Consider the following 22,269-nt stretch of genomic DNA (forward strand, 5'->3'; position numbering starts at 1 on the left):
GCCAGTGACTGTGATCCCTCCCTGAGCTCCCTTCCAATCCCAGTGCTCTGGGGGAGGGATGGAGAAGGAGCATAAAAGTATTATTTGAAATAAGCTTTGTCAGCTGTGCCTTTGCCAGCTTACTGAGCTGTATCCTCCAGGAGTATCAGGAAGGCTCTCACTTCCTACTTGCTGGTCTGTTCCCAGCAAGTGGGATCCAATCCTTTCCAAAATACCCTAATACCCTTTCCTAATCCATTCTTTCCCTGACAGTCTGCATTGACTGTGCAGGGTAGCTCAACATATATTACAGAATATATGTTTATATATTACATAAATACATACATTGCATTATAGAAACACATAGATCTTCCAGCACACCAAACATGAAGTGTGCTGGAAAGGCAGGTGGTCGCTTTTCTGGCCAGGGTGGAAGAGTGGGCAGAGGGAGAGCTTGTGTTTCATTTCAGTTTCAGTGTTTTGAGCTCAAAATGTGTCGAAACATCTTTGAAATGAAAAGTCAATCGAAATTTTGCACAGCCCTAGTAACTTCTGTCCCTAGCCATAAGGCTCAGGATAACCAAGGTACAGCCTTTTATACAGTATCTTAGCAGACTTTGGCTGGTTTTGACCCAGTTCATTCAGAATCCAATCAAAGTCTGAGCAAAAGGCTGATGGCCAGAATTAGCCTAGTGAGTGTGTCTCCAGTGTGCTTAAATCTGAATCTGATGCAAAAACAATTTCAGAATTGTGAACCGTTAAGGAACAGAGTTTTCACAATGTCTGTATGTAGTTTTATTGAATTAACATTTAATGAAGAAAAACAACAGAAATGCACTTATTTCAGTTTAGACATGCTAGCAGATGTAATGATGTGACAAAAATAATGTCGTTAACTTTTTTGTTTTCACATGTATAGCTTGAGTCTGCTAGAAACTCACTCTGTAAGCATTTCTCCCAGTCTAAACCTCCAATTTGTGGCTGGGGACAGATGTTCCATTTGTCCCGGGACAAGGTGTGCCTCTGCTCTGGAACAGAAAAGTCCCAGGATTGGTGTGTACACACCTCACTTTTTCATTGAATTACTGCTTTTCTGCCATTAATTCAGTAATGCAATCCTGAGACAACTGTGCAGATGTATTTCAGTATCTTGGGACAAATTGTTAGAAACCTTCTGAGGTGAACCTTTTTATGCTTGGTTCCGGGACAATGGTCATGAATGTCTGAATGATTGATTGCACTTTGTCCTGGGATAAAATGGTTTCTCTCAGGATAAATGCAATATCTGCTTGTAGCCTGTCTCTCTCCTTGTTAACTCTTCCCTTGAAAATGGAGCTGGGGCATAGTTTTCCCTAGTCTCTTGAAGACAAGCATGCTGACCCACATTGCTTCCCACCAGTTTGTTGTCAAATCCTCTTTTCCCTAGTGGTTCAACTGTGAACCTGTCTTTTTATCCACATAGTAGTGTTAGAAAGTAAAAGGAACCCCTTTGTTCCCTCGAGAACTGTTAGCATCAAGGCCTGTCCAGTGCAACTGGGATGCTATTTCCCAGTTCATGCAAATTGGTATGTAGTGATCAGAGTCCTGTTCCGTGCCATGTGCCACCCAGAGCACATGAGCTGGCTGGCATTGTTCACTCTTCACTGGGAGCCATGGAAAAGCAAAGGCTGGGCCACCATTGTCCATGTATCAAATTCCATACTCCCTCCATGTATGCAATTTGGTTTACTGATGGCACTTCCATGTATCTTATTTCAAGGAAGCAAGGACACTTCACCTCTTCCAACTATACAGTTGGTCCAGTAGAAGATATTACCCAAAATGCCCTTGCTGCTTGTGTATTTTTTTTTTGAACCGTCATAGTTATAGCAACACTTATTTTCAGGAGGATATGCAGTCCTCCAGGCTGTCTGTGTGAACAATGCATATGAGGAGTTCAGTTACACCAATATGCTCATTATTAACGCGGTGGGCTTGCCACTTTTGCCCAGCATGTGGGACTTGGAAGAGGGCAGTTCTGATTGATGGAACATTTCTACCAATCAGGCAATGACTGGGATGTGGGGAGTGAGGAGCCCCAGACCTGATTGAAGACTGCACTTTGCAGGTCTGACAGTCTCTAGGGGCAGGGCCTCCAGAAAGAGTAAAAGGACAGCATGCTCGGCACGCTGGGCAGACACGTGAAGGGACTCAAGAATAGTGGAGCCCAGATGAGCTAGGGAGGGCTGCCCAGTGGGCATTATTATAGTGATAATAGACAGCTGTTATAATGTACTGTAGCAATGTAAAATCTACTTTATAAACCTTGCAAAGAGCTGAACATCTTTGCTATTTATGTTTTCCAAATAATGATTGGGATCAGACTTCTGGAAACTGAAAAGCAAAACAAACATTAGTTAAATGCTAAAAGAATTTTATAAACTGCATGAATTATGCAATTTAAAATATTGTATTTTAATGCTGAATATAAATAAGATGAATTTATCTCTGCTTTTGCTGATAGACCATACAATGTTATTCTAACATTATGAATACACTTTTATAATTCACTTTCCTAATATTTTGTATATTTCTGTACAAGCACAACTTCTATGATATCACTATAAATGTATGACAGATGCATTATGAGAGCCTAAAATATGAGAGTCTTAGGAGCCCACCAAACAGTATATTTAGAGACAACAGCAAACAACAGAAGGGTTTATTGGTGGTAAAAATACCTTAAGCATATCACAGAATATACTATTACAGGCTTTTTTTCTTTTTCATCCCAACCCTTACTGTAGGCATGTACTTAGCATCTGTACCACTTTCAATCTTTTTTGTGCCAGAAAGCTGGAGACCATCTTGGATTCCACACTCATATACCTGTATGATAATACGAAACACTTCCAGAGTTCCATGAGATTCTCCACAATATCCCTTCTGAAATGAAGTGACTTTCAGAAGGGATATTGTTATGCGTTCAGAATTATGGATCCACAATAACAGTTGTAACATGAACTCAAAACACATTGGATGCTATAAAGGTCCAAGGGAGCTGATAAAGAGTTAAATAAACTCAGAATGGTTCTTACAAGTAGCATAAACATACTCATGAATAATGTAATATTTATGAGCTGTACTATATGAAAATTACTAAATACATCAAAGTGATATTTTTCACCCACATACTGTCACTTGAGATTGGCATCTGCTGTGCCTTGCATCCAGTTTTATTTAAGGACTTTATTTTCCAAAATCTTTGCTATATCATATGTATAATTTTAACTTTTGAAAAATCCCAGATATAAATGTTTGAAATTGAAAGATGACATTTAATTTGGTGCCAGTAAGGTCTTGCACTAAATTTTAACCTATTCCAAAGCCCACTTAAGTCCATGAAAGGTCTCTTGGGAACTTCAGTGAACTTTGAATCAAGCCTGTAATGACTGGTTGGATAATCAATTCCTATTTACATGTCTTTCTTAAAATTAGAACCGTGCTTGCATATGGCTGGCAACATGAACAGAGGACTTTTTAGCTGAGAATATTATAGATTACTTCTGATGACTTTCAACAAACCCTTTCAGACTTTTAATAGTAGGCTATATGCACCATATGAATGAACAAATCTATTGTAGGCACTTCTAAGAATATGTCGTACAACAAAGAGTCTTTTTATCCCCCCCAGTATAAATTCTTGTATGTAACTGATGGAGTGACAAAAAGGGGAAACACAAATGTACTAAGGATAGAGTCTTAATTAAAGAAAGTAAGTAAAATAATTCCGAAGTAAACTGCTGAAGTCTAGTATCGATGTCCTAGGATTTTCTGGTTTCTTACAATTCATTAAGTTCTGTGCATCTTTATTGGTTCATGGTTACGGTATTGTTTGTACATTTTATTCAATACTTATTTAATGCCAAATGCATTAGCAGTCACGGGGCAAGTGCTCCCAGGGCTCACTCACAGGGGAGAAGCCTTCTCATGGGACAACACAGTTGGACGCCATCTTGTATGTCTTCCTCATGACTCTTGCACTCTTTGCTCCTCAGTGGGCCATATTCAACAGGAGGAGTGGTGGCCCCAACTTTTTTCCCAGTCTAGGGAGGACTAGGACCCAGGTATCCCACTTGATGGGGAGATGTCCTAATCGATAGGTCATAAGTCTTCCTGTTTCTTTAGTCTTATCTACGTACTCTTTTCTTCTGAATCCTTAGCTGGATGAAGGGCAGGGGTGTGGCTAGATGGGGGACTGGCATGACTCCCTGAGGCAAAGGGAGAAGAGAGAAGTTTTATTCCTGCCTCTGTCCCCTCAGCGGACCATAGTCAGGGTCTAGCAGCCTCCAAAGCGGAGGGGGAGAAGGAGGGGGATTTCATCTCCCACTTCATCCCCTGTCCCACTGGGTGCTTGGATTCTGCCTGGCCAGATCCAAGCACTTCTGTCAGCCATTCCCCACTCCAGTGGCAGGGGAGGGAACATGGCCAGAACTAGCCGGAATGGTCCTGCCATCTGCCTGCCTTGCCAGCGGCTGGGGCTGGGGCTATGGGGCTGAGCTGGGCTGAGCCAGCTTGCAGGTGCTGCCAAGGGTGGACACGGAGGGCCCAGCCTGGGCTGGGCTGTGGGGACTGGGCCCTTCCCAGCAGCTTGGGCTGGGGGCATGGGGCTGTGCGGCCATTACTCCCAGCTCCCCATGCCCAGGCTGGGCAGGGCTGTCATGTCTCAGCAGTTGTGGCTCTGATAGCTCAGCCTAGCACCATGGGCAGGGGCTGGCAGGGTAGAGCTGCCCTGGCTGGCTCAGAGGCACTGGCGGGTCTCAAATGCAGAAGCTGTTGCTGCACCTCCTGCTTTGTGTAGTACCTGATGGCTGCAGCCACATCACCATTGGGGATTCCTAAAGGCACTCAGCAGAGGAACACTTAGGACAGCTAATAGGCAGTATAGAAGAAGAGTTCTACCTTTTTCCTGGACTTAGGTGCCTCCTTGCAGCCTTGTGTATGGGAGCAGATTCATACTATGAAACCCAAGGCTAAGCTTTGTTGTACAAGTTGTTAAAAGGTGGTGGCCAGCTTTTGCCCAATCACTGAGGAAACAGGACACCTAGGTTCTAGTCTCTCCTCAGCCTAGATATTTGGCTGAAGCATGATGGTATTGAGTATTGGGCATGCACAATAACTACATTTTAAGAGAGTAGGTTAGCTTTTGCTACCCAGAAGGAACAGTTCAGGTTTGGTAGGTTATCTGTGAATCTGTCTCTTAGTCCTAGGCATCTAAATTTCATTAAAATCCCATTGTAGATGTGTGGATTTCTTTGTGAATGTCACTTTAAATGCTGGCAGTGATTTTAACTGTCTTAAAATCCTGAGAGGTAAAATCTTGTTTTCTTTCCTTTGTTTGTGACTTGCTGCATTAGAATAATGGACTCTTTCCTTACTCTGTGCTGAGAGCAAATTTAATTTTAAGAGAGATGTGAAGAGAACCTAGGACATTATTTAAGATTGAAGCCTTTGAGTTGTAGCTTTACCTGATACTGTGCATCTTTCAGCATAAGTTTATTAAGTTATTTAAAAAAACCTCTTGTATCTTATTTAATATAGTAGAGAATGTCATTTGAGAGGTATATCTCTCATGTTCCTTGTATTATTGTGCATTTTCTATGTACTTTTTCTTTACTATTTAGTAGTTTCCACATATATTTTTTCCTGTAAACAAGAAAGCGCTTTTGTGTATTGTAAGATTTTATCTGTTCCTGATGCTTGTTCCTTTTTAGAATGATTCTGGGGGTAATGTATCTGGTTTCTGTGAAAATAATATACAGAGAGAGACTGATAGTTTAAGATCACTGACTCTGAAGAAATCAGAGGGTAAAGGGGTGGGAAGTCCTGGAAATTTGGGATTATGGCAGAATCTCATTTTTAATTTAAAAAGAAAAGGGGTTCTAGCCCTCAGGTTTATGAAAAATGCTTAACAGTATAACAATGTAGTAATCATCAGACAGTGAAAAAGTAACTGTGAAAAGTGGGAACAGTTCTATTGTTCCAATGGGATTTTAATGCCAAAACCATGTAGCCAGCACAACCTTGGAAAAGGACTGAGTGTGTATGTGTGCATGCACACCTGCATGTATGCATGTGCTCACCAAGAAGAGAGCAGTGCAGTGAGTCTGGACCACCCATGTCATTTGTAGGTGGGATACTGGTTTATTACATTGATCTTTCTTTCCTTTTTGTGCTATTGAAGATAAAAAGAATGTGATTATTTTAATATGTTCAGGGTAAGGTATGTTTTCATTGCTATTGAGTTTTAGTGGACATTATGGAGTACTGCTGCATAGTTCTGTTGGCTCTATTGCAAGTTGTAATGGCTGTTTTGAAAGATCATTGATCATTAATTTTGCATAAAGACACCATGCTGTGGTGTATAATTTATTGGTATAGAAAGCAATTTGGAATATATTGGAAGGAACTTGCTGTTTAAATACTAATCCTGGAGAAATTCAATGCTGTCTTAGGCTAGGTACAGACATTAAAAAAGCCTGAGCCTGAATTGATTCAATCTTTGCAGTTTAGTCTAACCTGCATAGATTGAACCAATTTGTAAGTGAATAGGCATTCACTTTTGATTCCAGAAATGCAGCCATATGCCTGCAGTGGCTCAGGCTAGGAGCCTGGTGGCACTAAAGCGAGTCCTTGGCTGGAGGGAAACTGAGCTGAGGGGAGGGCTGTGACCAGACCCCTGCAGGCCTGTGTATGATTGTGGAGGAGTTTAAACCCCCACCCTGGCTTGCAGGGATCCCAGCCAGGGTGTGCCTGGAGGGGCAAGAGGAGCCCGTACCAAGGATCCCCAGCCCACCATCCAAGCTCACTCGCTTGCTGCTCCAGTGGCAGGGGCAGGAGTGTGGCCAGACCCTGGTAGCCTGAAGGGAAGTGGGGTTTAATTCTCCCACTGTGTGGGGAGGGGGAGAGGAGCGGGAGCAGCACAACCACCTATAGGCTCCACTCAGACATCCAGGGCCGCTGCTGCCAGATTCTGGTAGCCTGAGGGGAAGTGACGTGGGCACCAACATGGCACTGACTCCATCCCATGCTGAAGATCCCCTCAGGCAGAGCCCGTGCCACAGTGCCTAGGCCAAGTCTTTCGGAGGAGCGGTGAGCAGCCCCCAGTGCTGATGTAGTGAGGAGGGGGCAGGGGAAGGAGGATGTCACTTGTCTAGGCATGGAGAGGGGGCTGGAGGAGCCAGACCTAATCACAGAGCCTGACTCACTGCTGCCTCTGGCTGTGGCAGCACGGCCTAGGCTGGGGCAGGGGGCCAGTGCCTGCTGCCTCCAGCCCCATGTGGTGGCCGTGGTTTGCAGGTGGACTGCAGGTGGAGCACAGCTCCCTGCCCCAAGATTTGTCTCAAACTGGTTTCGGCCATTTTGAAACTGGTTTGTGTACTGAACTTTTGTTCTGTTACAGGCTTAAACCAGTTTCTGATTACTTAAACTGGTTTATGTGTAACTTCTGTCCCTAGCCTTACAGTTAATTTGAAAATAACAGTTCTTTTTTTAGTTAACTGTCATACTGTTAATACCTCCCTATCTTGAAACTGAGTATTTCAAAACTATTGGTTTGACAGGCACCTTAGCATGTACTAGATGGAACTGTGATGATACTTGTGATAATTAAATCATTTTGAAAAAGGTATACATGCACTGGCCTATTCAAGATTAGGGGCCAAATCCTTTTCTACATCTTAGGCATTTAAATTTCTAAGTATGTTCTTCTTTCATCATGTTTGTCTCTCTTGACAAATATTAATGGAAAAGGTAGGTGGGCCTTTCTCTCTTTTTTGCAATTTACTCTTAAGGCTAAAATGAAGGTGTATTTCTGAAGCAGTAAAATTGCTTTTCATGGACTTCAGCAGTGGAAACCCTGCTAAACCTTATGCCTTGTGTACTACAGCAAATTGTTTCATTTCTGGGGAGGTGGGGAAGTTAAGAGAGAATCAGACCCCAGAGAGAAGTTAGGAAAAAATTGGATTAGGTTTATGGGAAATAAGAATAGGAGAAGAGAGCAAAAAATGAAGTGTTATTAGCTTTTACCTCTAAGGTAAATTCAGAGCGTTTGTGTCTGAGGAACCATAAACATAAACTGAAAATGAATGACACAAGCAAGGGACAAAAAGAATGAGAGTGATATCCACTGAATAGAAATCTGGAGAGGCTGGATAAACTTTCCCTTTTACCAGCGATAAAATGGATTAAATGAGCCATTGTATTATTCATGGAAGGCCCATGTAAAGGTTCTGCAGAGGTATAATAATGATGATAATAAGCAGTGAAAAGTTCTTAAAATAATGTTTATTGGCTTACTTAAGGCTTGTCTATTCATGGAGGGTGGAATCCAAAATAGAATTTGAAATAAGTCTAGAATCGGATTGTCCACACAGGGATACCTATTGATGGGAAGTTAGTCTGGTAGACAAACTGTAAATAGGAAATAGCTAATAATCATGATAAAAGAATGATAGAACACTGTAGAGGTGCCAAGTATGTGGGGGCCCAGGGGCCCCCCTCAGGAAGAGGGCTTTCACCTGAAATGCATAAAGCTTTCCACATGTCTGTCATCTTAGGTCTCCTGTGGCAAAAATAAAAGTTGGTGCTTATGGAACATTGATTTCATCAGTTTATTATAAACAAAGAGCCACACTGAGTTTTACGTGAAACTAGATTTAATTAATCTTGTCATGTTGCTTTTTAAATCCCAGTTCAGTACTTCATTTTCTAATCTCTGCAAAAATAGTCAAATGCATTCACTTTCTAAAACAGGGTATTACCAAATTGTAAATTACACTGTCATATACTTTTAAATAACAATGATGTAAGGTAATTCTGAAGATTCAATATGCACTCAGAAGAATGATATTTGTAATTAAGTTGTCTCTTTTTCTTTGATGCATTCTAAGTCTTTCAGTTTAATTCATATAGGCCCTGAGTCAGAAAAATAGCTAAGCATGTTTTTAACATTAAATAAGTACTCAAGCACTTTTCTGAATTTATATAGATAGTTATAAGTATGTGTTTAAAGTTAAACATTTTTTTTTCAATTGAGGTCATTATCTTCATCAGGCAGCTTAAGAACAGCACTTGGCTTCATGGTACCATGATCCTACCTGTATTGCTTAGGTACCAGAACTAATTTATAGAGGTTATGTTAAACTGTCCTTATGATTTTAAGTTGTTAAGACAATGCTTGTTTTCATATTGCAATATGGAATGCGCTGATGCCAACATGTACATGGTGAAACTTTGTAGCTCCAATCACATCTCTGTAATCCAAGCCAGTCTTCCTCATGTCTCTTGCTTTCCTTCTAGTTAACAGCTTTCACAAAACCCTGGGTTATTTTCCTTTTCCTTTTCCTTCCTCTCCATGATGTCAATGATTTCATCTATCCATACCTATCCTTCAGAAATATATTCTAGTTGCATACCTTGCATGAGACTGAATTGAATCCTTCTTTTCCTTTCAGAACATACTTTTGAACTGCTTTGCAAGGATTCCAGATATTAAAGCATTAACTTTGAAAAATGTTGTTCACAATTAGGCCCGATGAAGTATAATTCCAAGTCTCTATTTATCTGGAAACTGATAATACACTTTTTGTATTAAAGAAAGTCTTTATTTTATGGCTGAGTAAGACCTGTTTGAGTTGTGGAATATCTCTAGGCTAGAGCCAGAAGTTGCATGTAAACCCGTTTAAGTGATCAGAAACTGGTTTAAACCTGTAACAGAACAGAAGTTCAGTGCACATAAATCAGTTTCAAAATGGCTCATACTTGTTCAAGGTAAACTTAGTTGCATGTAGTATCAGACTTAAACTGGTTTGACCCAAATCAATTATGAAACTTCTGTCCCAGACCCCTTCCTGGTTCAAGTTAAATCATAGTCCCCAAACAGCCCAGCATGTTCTGTAGCCCTGGGCTGGGTTTGCTGTCTGCTACTGAGAGAAGGGCTGGCTCTGCCCCTCTGCTTCCTAGCTGGAGCAGTGAGGGCTCTCTGACAAAGGGGAGAGGGGAAGGCAAGCTGGGTTAGGGATGTATCCCAGTCTGCAGGGGGGGGACAGACTTCCTCCCCTCAGCTTGGGGCTGGGGCCAGGGAAGAGGGTTAAACACCCCTTCCACCATTCAAACTTACTGGCTGCAGTGGTGGACTACAAATCCCAGAGGCATCTGGAAAACAGGAAGAGGAAGCGATGAACAGCCCTGCAGAGTCCTGCTTCTGTGATTTTTGGACTGCAAGTCCCAGAGACCTTGGGGGCAGGAGGAAGAGGAAGTGAACACACAGTCCATGCTGGCTACATGCCAGAGAGCTGTGCTCTAGTGCCCCCCCGGCTTCTGGCCTAAGTCACTGCAGGCATGTGGCTGCATTTCCTGAATCAAAGGTAAATGTCTATTCACTTCAGTATAATTTCTGCAGCTTAGACTAACGTGCAAAGACCGAATTAATTCAGCCTCAGGCTTTTTGACTGTCTGTACTTAGCATTAATGGATTAAAGCTGTAGAAGATAGCCAACGTGGTCCCCATCTTTAAAAAAGGGAGGAGGGAGGACCCGGGCAACTATAAGCCCGTCAATTTTACCTCAATCCTGAGGAAACTCTTTGAGAAGATCATCAAGGAGCACATCTGTGATGGGCCGGCATCGGGGATGATGCTCAAGGGCAACCAGCATGGTTTCATTAGGGGCAGGTCATATCAGACAAACCTGATTGCCTTTTACGATCAGGTCACAAAAGCATTGGATGCAGGTGTCGCCATGGATGTAGTCTTTCTGGATTTCAGCAAGGCCTTTGACACTGTCTCCCACCCCATCCTCATTAAAAAACTAGGCGACTGTGGCATCGGTGCCGACACGGTCAGATGGATTGCTAATTGCCTGAAGGGTCGTACTCAGAGGGTGATGGTGGACGGGTCATATTCGACCTGGGGGGAAGTGGGCAGCGGAGTCTCCCAGGGCTCGGTCCTTGGGCCCACACTGTTCAATTTTTTTATCAGTGATTTGGATGACGGGGTGAAAAGCAACCTGTTCAAATTTGCTGATGATATCAAAATTTGGGGTGAGGTGGGCACGCTAGTAGGGAGGGAAAGACTACAGCAAGACCCGGATAGGTTGCAGGGGTGGGCTAACAAAAACAGGATGCGTTTCAATACGGACAAGTGCAGGGTCCTGCACTTGGGCAGTAGTAACTGGCAGCACACTTATAAGATGGGGAAACTCCCTTCTTGAGAGCATGGAGGCAAAAAGGGATCTTGGAGTCATCATTGATCCCAAGATGAACATGGGCCGACAATGCGAGGTCACGGTCGGCAGGGCTAACTGGACCCTATCGTGCATTCACAAGTGCATCTCAGGTACGGCCAAGGAGGTGATCCTCCCCCTCTACACGACACTGGTCAGGCCACAGCTGGAGTACTGTGTCCAGTTCTGGGCACCCCACTTCAAGAGGGATGTGGACAACATTGAGAGGTCCAGAGGAGGGTCACCCGCGTGATCCAGGGACAGCAGGGCAGACCCTACAATGTGAGGTTACGGGACCTGAACCTGTTCAGCCTTCACAAGAGAAGGCTGAGGGGGGACCTGGTGACCGTCTATAAACTCACTAGGGGAGACCTTGTTTCCCCTAGTGCCCCCCGGGATAACAAGGAATAATGGCCACAAGTTGTTGGAGAGTAGGTTTGGATTAGACATCCGTAGGAACTACTTCACAGTTAGGGCGGCTAGGATCTGGAACCAACTTCCAAGGGAAGTGGTGCTGGCTCCTACCATGGGGATCTTTAAGAAGAGGCTCGATGCCTACCTGGCTGGGGTCATTTGAGCCCAGTTTTCCTCCTGCCCAGGCAGGGGGTCGGACTTGAAGATCTACAAGGTCCCTTCTGACTCTACTTCTATGATTCTATGAAGTTGGACTGAGTCTATTGAATTAAATTAATGGATCTAATGGTTATAGAATATCTATATATTTTAGTAGTGAAGTGAGAATGGTATAATGCAGGGGGGTGGCAGTATTTCTCAGTGGTGGGGCTAGAATAACCCAGTATGGGTCAGAAATAGGTAGGCATTAGGACCCAGTCACCACTGCTGCTTCTCTGCTGGTCAGCTGCAGTTTGCCATGGTAAAAGCCCTCCTCTCCTGGAGCGCCTGATGCTGATTGTGCTGCAGCAAGGACAGAGCTCCTCTCCCTGGTGGAGGCCCAGACAGCTGACTGGGGTGTGCTGCTGGGAGAGCTCCCTGCTGCCAAATGCTGTCAACATCACATCTCCATGGGCTGTATCATCCAAAGGCTCTGTGGACCTGATCAGGCCTGTGAGCTGTGTTGCTGACTCCTGTTATAAAGTGTCAAAGTCCTTGGCTTTAGCCTGTGCATACTTTATTATTATCTTTAAAATTAGGATTGCTTTAGATTGCCTTGTGCAAGGGCAAAAGGAATCTTTGATGTGGTTGTCCTTATTTTTGTGGGTAGCTAGAGCAGCCTATATTTTATAAAGATATTGTGTTGTATTTTCCTTTCTAAAATGTAAGATGCAGGGCAAATCTGACTTTCACTGCTTTACCATCATCCAATATAATTTTGAAAACTGAATATTATATGGGGCTGTTAATATCGCCCTACTGGATGCTGTGCCCTGCACTCTGCATTGCAGAGAGCATGTGCAGCACTGAAATAAAGATGGGCATTCTTTGAGCTTAGTTAAATACCGGCTATGGCCTCTGCGTTGTTTAGTGTTAAATGTAAGGGCTGTTTATAAATGTTAACAAAGAAAAGTGAGAGACTAATGTTTATTTTTCACTTTCTATTGGGAGTAATTTATAGAATTGTGTCTGACTAGCTGAATGGAACCGGAGAGAGCACTTAGCAAAAGCAGTGGCCTGGTAAAGGAAATAAACTGTTTCACATCCCATTCAGGCATCTGAGACAGATGGCTAGCTTTCAGATCAAGTTTTTATGTACTGTTTATTTGGAGTATAATAAAACAGGAGGAGTATTCTATTTGTATTACTATTCAGATACACAGCACATTGTTTTGGATAATATATTGACTGGAGTCTTTGAACTAAAAAAAAGATTTTGAAAGCTTTATGGAACTTTGGAATAGCAGCTAGGAATAGGAGGTATTTAGTTATCTAGGATGGCTGAGAAAAGCAGTGAGTTTTGTGAGGGACAGCTAGGATTGCAAAGGTCTGAAAAAATAGACTCACAGTAGGAGACAGTGGCAGAGAGGGAAGGCTAATAGGAAGCTGGGTAATGTATGTTAAATGAACAGAATAAGAAGTTGTGTGAGAGTAGAAAGCAAAAGAAGTTGGAGATGACAGGATCTGGAAGAAAGTGCGAGTAGAAGGATTCAAAGGGATTAGCAGAGTAAGAATTGCATTTGTCTGTGTCTCTGCAAGGTAAAAAAGAAACAAGTACTTTGGCCACTCAATCGTATGCATGTTTATGAAGGACTTGAATTGCAGTTGATCCCTTGGACATGAGTCAGTTGTTAATTCTTATGAGGGGATCACAAATCCTACAAGAAACAGCAATTTCCCAGCATTTGTGTAATTGGAAGAAATCTGTGTGATAATTACTGTTGTATTGGTGACTAAGGCACACGAGACAGCATCTCTGTTGGGATAACTAAGTGAGTAAGTCTTTTATTTAAGAGAATAGGAGCAGAAAATTATAATTAAAATGATCCATCTTATTCATGTATAATGTATTATGCTTAAGAATGTGCCGCATGGTGCAAAAATAGGGTACAAAAGTAGGATTTCAGTAATACGGTTTAACTAAAATTAGAGGTTCTTACTTGATTAATGAAGCCAAAGTTTGGCTGCCAAAAGCAAGGCAGTATCTAAATGCATATGCTCATGTTAAGTAATACTTAGTATAGTGGTTCTCAACTTTTTTAGACTCAAGGCATCCCTCAGAAACTACCACTCCTTAGTTTTCACTCATTTTTTTTTATTATAGAATAATAACAGAGAAATTTTTCTGTTGCAGAGAACTCAACCAGGGTGCTCAGCTGGCACCCTGGTTAGTATTCACTGACTTAACAGACAGAACACTTATAGTCTGGAAACATTTTAGGCACCATAATTGGGAATTCTGGCTTAAGGTCTTTTTTATGGTATGTACATGCATGAAACACACAGAGCCTGAGTAACGTTCTGCATGTTTACAATAAGCTTGCACTGCAGGCTGCTGCACAATATAGAGATACCCAAGTTTGCATGAATACAGGCAGCAGTATAACTCTGAAGCATAGTTCTGCATAGTCCAATTAACTCTGCTTCTTGGTAAAATGAATTAGCACCCGTGGATCTCTGTGTTGGCATGATTCCACTAACTGTACCTGAGCTAGCTTGCTAAAAGCTAACTTAAATATCTCTACACTCCTCTGCAACAGCATTGTTGTACATTTACAGTCAACCAGAACTGGACACAGAGTAAGGCAGGTCTCTTGTATGCATCTTAAGATTTACAAATATTAAATGTTTAGTTCTCACTGAAATCAGTTGGAGTTAGGAACTGATGTTTTGGGCTGGAGTGATCACTGGGCTTTGGTTGAATACCACAAGCTACACATGGGAAATCAAGTATTTGTCCATATCCTTTATTTTGATATATAACTTATAACTACTAAATTTGAAGTGTATGAAATTTTAGGGTGAACTGTTTTGTCAAAAATGCATATCTGGGTAAACAAGTAAATTGAGTTCATGTTGCATTTTTCATTAACAGAAGAAATTGGAAAAAATATTGACATGTCTCACTTCTATATTTTCAAACAAAATACATTGATTTTTCCTTTAAATGATGACTTAATCTCAGATATTTAAAAAAAATTGTTTAAAAATTGGAAAAAGAAACAAAAACATTTGGGTTGACTGAAATTTTTCATTCAACCCCAAACAGCATTTTTTATTTTGTTTTTGGCATGAAACAAAACCAGGAAAGAATAAAGCCTTCCATTTTTGAGATAAACAAATACATTCTGATTCAGGTTAAGTTAGCTAGGGCTACCAAAAAATTACCTTATTTCATGGTGTGCAGGTTTACCTGGTGTATAAGTCAACCCCATTTTTCTGATCCAAAAAGTTAGGAATTTCATGAGAGTCATATAAGTAGACCTAACTCTGTGCATCAGAAATATGTGGTTCACCTATACCAACCCCTATGCACCCTCACTATGGGCTGGGCACCCGGGGGGTGGCTATGTGCCGCAGTGCCACTTGCAGGGCATGGCATTTGGCTGGCATGGCCTGGATAGCACTTCTCGCAGGGGATGGGGCTGCACCAGCTGAGTGCAAAGCCCAGCCTCATACCTTGAGAGTAGTGCTGCCTGGGCTGTGCAAGTCAAGTGCTGAGCCTGGCCCTGTTCCCTGTAAGTGGTACCTGGCTTGGCACTTGGCTGGTGCAGCCCCATCTCCTATGTGCCCGCTATGGAGATGCTGTTGGCTGGATGCTGAGCCCATCCCTGTGAGCAGCGCTGCCTGGGCCACATGCCAGTCGAGTGCCAAGCCAAGCACCACTCACAAGGGATGGAGCGGGGTTCAGTGCTTGGCTGGTGCAGTCCAGGCAGTGCCAGTCGCAGGGGATGGGACTGAGCTCAATGCCCAGCCGACTGGTGTTTCTTTATTGATGGTAAAGGCCCATAGGCTGTGCTCAGTCTGGACCGAGGTCCATGGTCTCCAGTGACAGGGATGCTGTTGGTAGGTGAAGAAGGTTGGTGCTGGGCTGGGGTTCAGATGGGGTTGCGGCAGTGCTGAGGTGGGGGTCAAAAGTATTGATACAGTGTATAAGTCAAGGTTAAATTTTAAGAGTTAAAAATTGGGCTTCAAAACTACTTATACACTGTGAAATATGGTATTAGTACAATTTTATATTTAAATATAGATAAAACATTAGGCAGAGATTTTTTGAAGTTGCCTTGGCAGTTTGGATTTGAATTTTGGTGTCCCTCAGAATTAGCAACCTTTGATCCTAAATTTAACACTGAAGAGCTTTTGAATGGGAAGGTTTATTGTTATTATTTTGATGTGGTAATGTATGAATATTTACCTCTTTGCCGTTTGTGACTGACATCAAACTTGAGATATTCTGACAGGCTCTGATATATCTCTTAACAACTTAGCAAGCTTATGGCAGAGGGGCAGGGGGTGGGGATATTATTTTCTTCAGACTAGACCTGTATAACATTTGACATGCCAAAGCCTTGACAGCCTGAAGATTGGAACCTAGTAAGTAATTTATTTTTTGTCAGTCCCAATTCACGTTGCGATGAACATTGTTTCGAAGTGTACTGAACGTTAAAAAAAAATGACAAATGCCAAAGAGATCTATGAATGCAGCTTTGGGTTGTTGTGTACTATGTAACGCATAGAATTATAAGGGGGATAGGTATGGACATTGTAAAGTTGTGTAAGGATTTTAATGTCCTCCTGTTGTAAATTGTATAACATTCCAAAATGTTCATTTTCAGGTTGAATTTATCACACTTTTCTCAAATACATTATTTTTGTATGGAGAAAAAGCATTTAACAGAAATAGTTGCATTGTTTTGGAGGACAAGGTAAAGGGAGGATATACTTTATTTAAAATGAGCTGAAATGTCTATGTTTAGGAAGCTGGAAACTTATCGCCTCCAGGAATTTATAATATACATGCTGTTCTGATTATAAGGATAGCAACACCTTTAATTTCTTTTCTTGTCTGTATGTTCATTCCTGCAAATGTTAGGCCTCATGCCCTTAGTTTTTCTTAGATCAGATGACTCAGTTCTCTTACAATTGGCCGTGTCCAAAGCTACACCTCACAGGCTATGGACAGATATTCAAAAAGCCTGAGCCTGAATTAATTCAATCTTTGAAGGTTAGTCCAACCTGGCTAGATTAAATCACTTTGTAACTTCATAGACATCCCAGACATGCAGACACATGCCCACAGTGGCTCAGGCTAGAAGCTGGGGGGCACTAGAATAGCCCTCCCTTTCCTTGCACAGTACTGAGCTGAGGGGGGAGTGTGGCCAGGCCCCAACAGGACACGTTGATTAGTCCAGCAGGGAATTGATAACAGTGTTTATCACCCCATTAAGAAAACAACAGAGGGACATTACCAGCTATCTTTGATTCTACCTGTTAATACAGCACAGACCGTAGCCAACATGTGGTCTGCTAGCTAATACACACACACCTCTCGGTGAGGCAGAGAGGAGGGGGGAATTCCTGCTTATCAGGGAGTGGTGAGGGGGAGGGGGGAAAAAACAGCTCTTCTTAAACAGGTTTTCCAAGGAAGGACATTAAGGTACCTGTTGATTAGCTCCAAAAAGCCTGTCTGCCTTAGTAATCTCCTACAGCATGGACTGTAGCCAGCATGTGGTTTGCTAGCTAATGCTGAGGTGTCTGCGTAAGGCAGAGGGGAGGGGGGAATAATCCCTGCTTAGCAGGGAGAAGCCAGGCAGATGCTGCTGTGCCTGCAAGTCTCTGCCAAGCTGCAGCCAAGGAGCAGAGGGGAGCGGCCAGCCCTGATGTTGAGTGGAGAGCCTTGCCCAGCCCAGCCCAGAGAGCATGCTGGGATGCTGGGGGTGTCTGGTCTATTTCAAACCACCAAGAGGTCTGGGACAGACACTACATAAACCGGTTTGAGCCAGATCAGTTAAATGTGATGCTGCATTCAACCAAGTTTATCTCAAACTGATTTCAGCCATTTTCATACTTGTCTATGTGCACTGAACATCTGTTCTGTTACAGGTTTAAATCAGTTTCTGATCACTTAAATTGATTTATGTGGCTTATGTGTAATGTCTGTCTCTAACCCCAATGCATTTATTGACAGTGTTTACTTGGACTGAATTGAAGACCTACAGATCTTTTCTTCAGGATCCTGTGATCAGTGAATTATAGTGATCTTGAACAGCCTCTTAAAAGCACACTGTTCCACTGCATTGGGAGTAACAGACACTGCCCATTGTCCCACAGATTTGGTCTCCTGCTGCTCCTAGGGCTTCAGAGACCAGATCATGTGGAACAACACTGGGGTGCATCTCTAAAAACTGTAAAACCCTTTGTTTCCCCGCTTGCAGAGGTGTGTCAGTTAGAATTGCTCGATGAGCCCCTGCAAGCAGGGAAACTCAGAGTTCCCCTTTATTTACAAAGATGTGCCTGGGGATTCAGGGCACCCCTCTGCAAATAGGTAAACCCAGTCAGGCAGAATTAGGCCCCCTAAAGCCCCAGGACAGTCTGCTCAGGGTGGCTGAGGCACATGCCTTAGACATCCACCACAAAATAGGAGCACAAATTTATACTACCTTTTGTTGCTGCCACAAATTTGGGCATTTGTAGAACAACAAAGGGCATGGATGGCTGCTTTTGCTTTGTGCTGCCGTAATTTTTTTCCTGGACAGGTCTAATTTTTTAAATACTCCAGACTCTAAACTTTTTTTTGTTATCTTGGATCTCTCTGCAGGGAAAACTAATTTCACCTGTCCTGTACTTCTGCCAGTGTTCTGTTAACACTTGCCAGTTGCTGTCCTATTGACTTGTAATAACTGCCTCATATTTACGTGATGATTTTTCTTGAGTCATTGTCCTGCCTTTTTGCTTGTATAGTGTGAAAAAAAGATTATACATAAGTTTCCAGTGGATTACACATGCAAATACTTGGGCAATATTAGGATTTGGCAATCATATTCTTTGAAATTTTGAATGTTGTTACATTAAAAAAACACATGTTTTTCTCTGCATTGGAATCTTGGCAGAATATTTCATATCAATAGGGGCTCCTGTATCAATGCTATATGTCATAGTTCTTTAGAATATCAGGGACAAACTAGGTCTTTTAACATTCTGTGGGTTTAGATTCTCTAAAATGGTATGTCATGATTTTTCTGACCTCTTTAAAGTCTTCATAACTGTTTTATTATTGCAGGGGGCTGTTTCTCATATGACTTGTTTCTGAGACCATCTTTTCTGGAGAAGGGGACAGGTGAATGGACTAGATAAAGTGGGGGGGAGGGATCTGGAATCATTTCTTCTCTTAAGTTTCCTTTACTCTATTTTTTTCAACCCTTTCCTTCTCTTTTCCTAGGCGTCTCATTTCTTTTCCTTGCCTACCTTATTTTTTAAAATCCTTTTTAGGGCTGCTTTTCCATAATTCTCTTCCATTTTCTCTTATTCTTTTCTCGGTTTGAGAATTCACAAGTAAGATTTAAAATATTAAATTCTTCTTCCTTTGCAGTAATGCTAACACTAGCTACCTTCAAGAAAGAGCCTTGGGTCGGTAGTAATATTGTCTTGGAGGACTGTGCCTCACCAGTTAGAGGATATCTATAAAAAAATCAAAAGAAAAAGCTTGTTGCATGTTTGAAAAGAGAATAAAATGAAGAAGGGACAGATAAATTAATTGTAATGTCTCTGGGCATTGTTAATTTATTTACATGCAATGTATGGCAACATAAATTTGAGGCCCTTGGCAGATGTTAAAATAACAGCATGATGGGGAATCTTGGCTGCTTGCAGCTGTTAAAAAAATCCCCAAACAAACCAAACCATGCTTTACTGGAAGAAGCACTGAGTTACTTCTACCAGGTTCCTCAACATCTGTGTAGATCAGGCACTTCAGCAGGGCTTTTTGGTGCTTTCATCTGATTTAATAAGCTATTAGATAAAAGCACCAAAAAAGCCCCACTAAAGCACCCAATCTATACAGCTGTCAGGTGAGCCAGGTCAAACTAATGCACTGCGTCTTTTGGGCATGTGCTGGGCTCAGCACAGGAGCACACAATGTTTAAAGTAAAGCGCTGGGGTGGTTTTTTTTTGTTTTTTTTTTTTACATCTGCAAAATAGCTTTTATGTCCTATCCCAAAAATGGTGCACCCTGCCATTCCTCACATGCTTCTGCTACTTCCCCTATTGGAGCAGAAAATTAATATATTTAAGATATTGTGACGACATGGTGGTTTAGAAAGTTTCTCTCTTCCTTTTCAGTTTCTTGATGTGATGCTTTCCATTTGGGGTGGGGGGGAATCTTTTTATTGTGTATATTGAAACATGCCTGTTCATGTTTGCTTTTTAAATTCCTTTTTCCATCCAGACCTAGTCAGTTGTACTATGTTCCTCTAAAAAAGCAGAAAACTGTTATATATTTTCTCATGAATTGTGTTAGTTGTCCATGATACCCCCATCTGTTCTTACAAAAAGCTACTTGAGCTAAAATCAAGGAGCCCTCAAAAAGGCTTAACAATGCTTAGGGGGAGTTGTCTGCCAGTACCCTGGTTTTATTAAAAACTGACCCATTGTTCACATTTCCCAAGTCTAGTAGATCTCATGGTTTTTTTGTCCATTTCTGTTTGCACCATATGAAAACATCTTAACTGAACATTGTGTGCAAATTACTGAACCAGACAAATAAATTTCTAGCATGGAGGACAACTAATGGGATATAAATCAGAGTAGGAAAAACATAAAAAGAAATTCAGACTGTGTGGGGCAAAATTGTAGACTTTGAAATCAGGTTAAGAAATAATATTAATATTGTGAGCGTTTGGGCAAGGAGGGGAGAGAACAGGAATGACCCCTGTAAATGTATTCACCCCTTACTGAGGGATACCTGCCTGAGTCTGCCTGACAGTGGACATTGAGAGTGGGAAGTAGCATACACCTTTAATCTGTGCAGGGACGTTGACCCATAGTATTTATTATTAAATATGCCTGTGCACTCTCTAGAGCAACATCATCGTTCTGTATATATATCATCATCATTTTATATACACACACACACACACACACACACACACACACACATATGTACATACCTATGTACATACGTGTGTGTATGTATAGATGCATCACATACATGATGATGTTGCTCTAGAGAGAGAGAGACTGTGTGTATGTATATGTGTGTAAAATGATGATGATATATGTATATAGAATGATGATGTTACTTTAGATAGTACACATGTATATTTAATAATAAATACTATGGGTCAGTGTCCCTGCACAGATTAAAGGTGTGTGTTACCCCCCCCCCCCAGTGTCCACGGTCAGGCAGACTCAGGGTGACCTATAGGAGTGTCTGCAATGTGAGTGTGGTGCCTTCTGGTGGTATCCTTCAGGGATCAGGCAAGAGACCTACCACAGGAGGCAGTCCAAAGCATCCTCCACCATGAGGACTTCATCAATTCAGTGCTGGAGGAGACCTCCAGGACTGGAGAAAGGACTGCTAAAGGCAGTGCTAGAGAAGGGAGAAGACATGGCCTCCAAGGAAGCTGGAAGCTTGCGACCTCTGGCAGCAAGCAGAACTCTTCATCTCCACCTGCACCGGTTTGCCTGGAGAACAGATATGGAACCCTAGCAACAGAGGGGGAGGAGAATGTTCCATTGGTGGAGGAGGACAGCCTAGGCCTCCCCAAGTTAGGAATGAGCAAGACCACCACCACCAAGAAGAACCGATGGGTAGTGGTGGTTGGAGACTCCCTTCTGCAGGAGACGGAGGACTCCATCTGCCGGCCTGACGTGTTGTCTTGGGAGGTCTGCTGCTTGCCCAGAGCCCAGATCCAAGATGTCATAGCCAGATTACCGAGACTCATTTGGCCCTCTGATTACTATCCCGTGTTTATCATCCATGTGGACACAAATGATTTTGCCAGGGGGGACCCTGAGCAGATCAAAAGTGACTACAGGGCTCTGGGTGAAGGGGTCTAGGGCTTAGGTCCTGTTCTCTTCAATCTTTCCACTCAAGGGAATGGGTCCGAGGACCTAGAGGTTATAGTGAATGATAAGCTGAATATAAGCCAACAGTATGCCCTTGTTGCCAAGAAGGCTAATGGCATATTGGGCTGCACTGGTAGGAATGTTTCCAGCAGATCAAGGGAAGGGATTCTTCCTCTCTGTACAGCACTGGTGAGGCCACATCTGGAGTACTGTGTCTACTTTTAGGCCCCCCAATACAGAACAAATGTGGACAAATTGGACAGAGTCCAGCGGAGGGCAGCATAAATTGCTAGGGGGCTGAGGCACATGACTTATGAGGAGAAGCTGAGGTAACTGGGTTTATTTAGTCTAGAGAAGAGAAGACTGAGAGGGTATTTAATAGCCTTCATCTACCTGAAGGGTCATTCCAAAGAGGATGGAGCTACACTGTTCTCAGTGGTGGCAGATGACAGAACAAGGAGCAATGGTCTCAAGTTGCAGCAAGGGAGGTTTAGGTTATATATTAGGAAAAAACTTTCTCACTAGGAAGGTATTAAAACACTGGAACAGATTACCCAAAAGAGGTTGTGGA

At 42.4% G+C, this 22,269-nt stretch overlaps 1 protein-coding gene across 1 annotated transcript in view; it reads left to right on the forward strand.

The window, feature by feature from the left end:
• DGKB (diacylglycerol kinase beta) overlaps positions 1–22,269 on the forward strand; it is a 620,162-nt gene that overhangs the window by 48,379 nt on the left and 549,514 nt on the right. The gene's annotated exons all lie outside the window — the stretch shown is intronic.

This window comes from Alligator mississippiensis, chromosome 5 (assembly GCF_030867095.1).
Source record: "Alligator mississippiensis isolate rAllMis1 chromosome 5, rAllMis1, whole genome shotgun sequence".
Lineage (NCBI taxonomy): Eukaryota > Metazoa > Chordata > Crocodylia > Alligatoridae > Alligator > Alligator mississippiensis.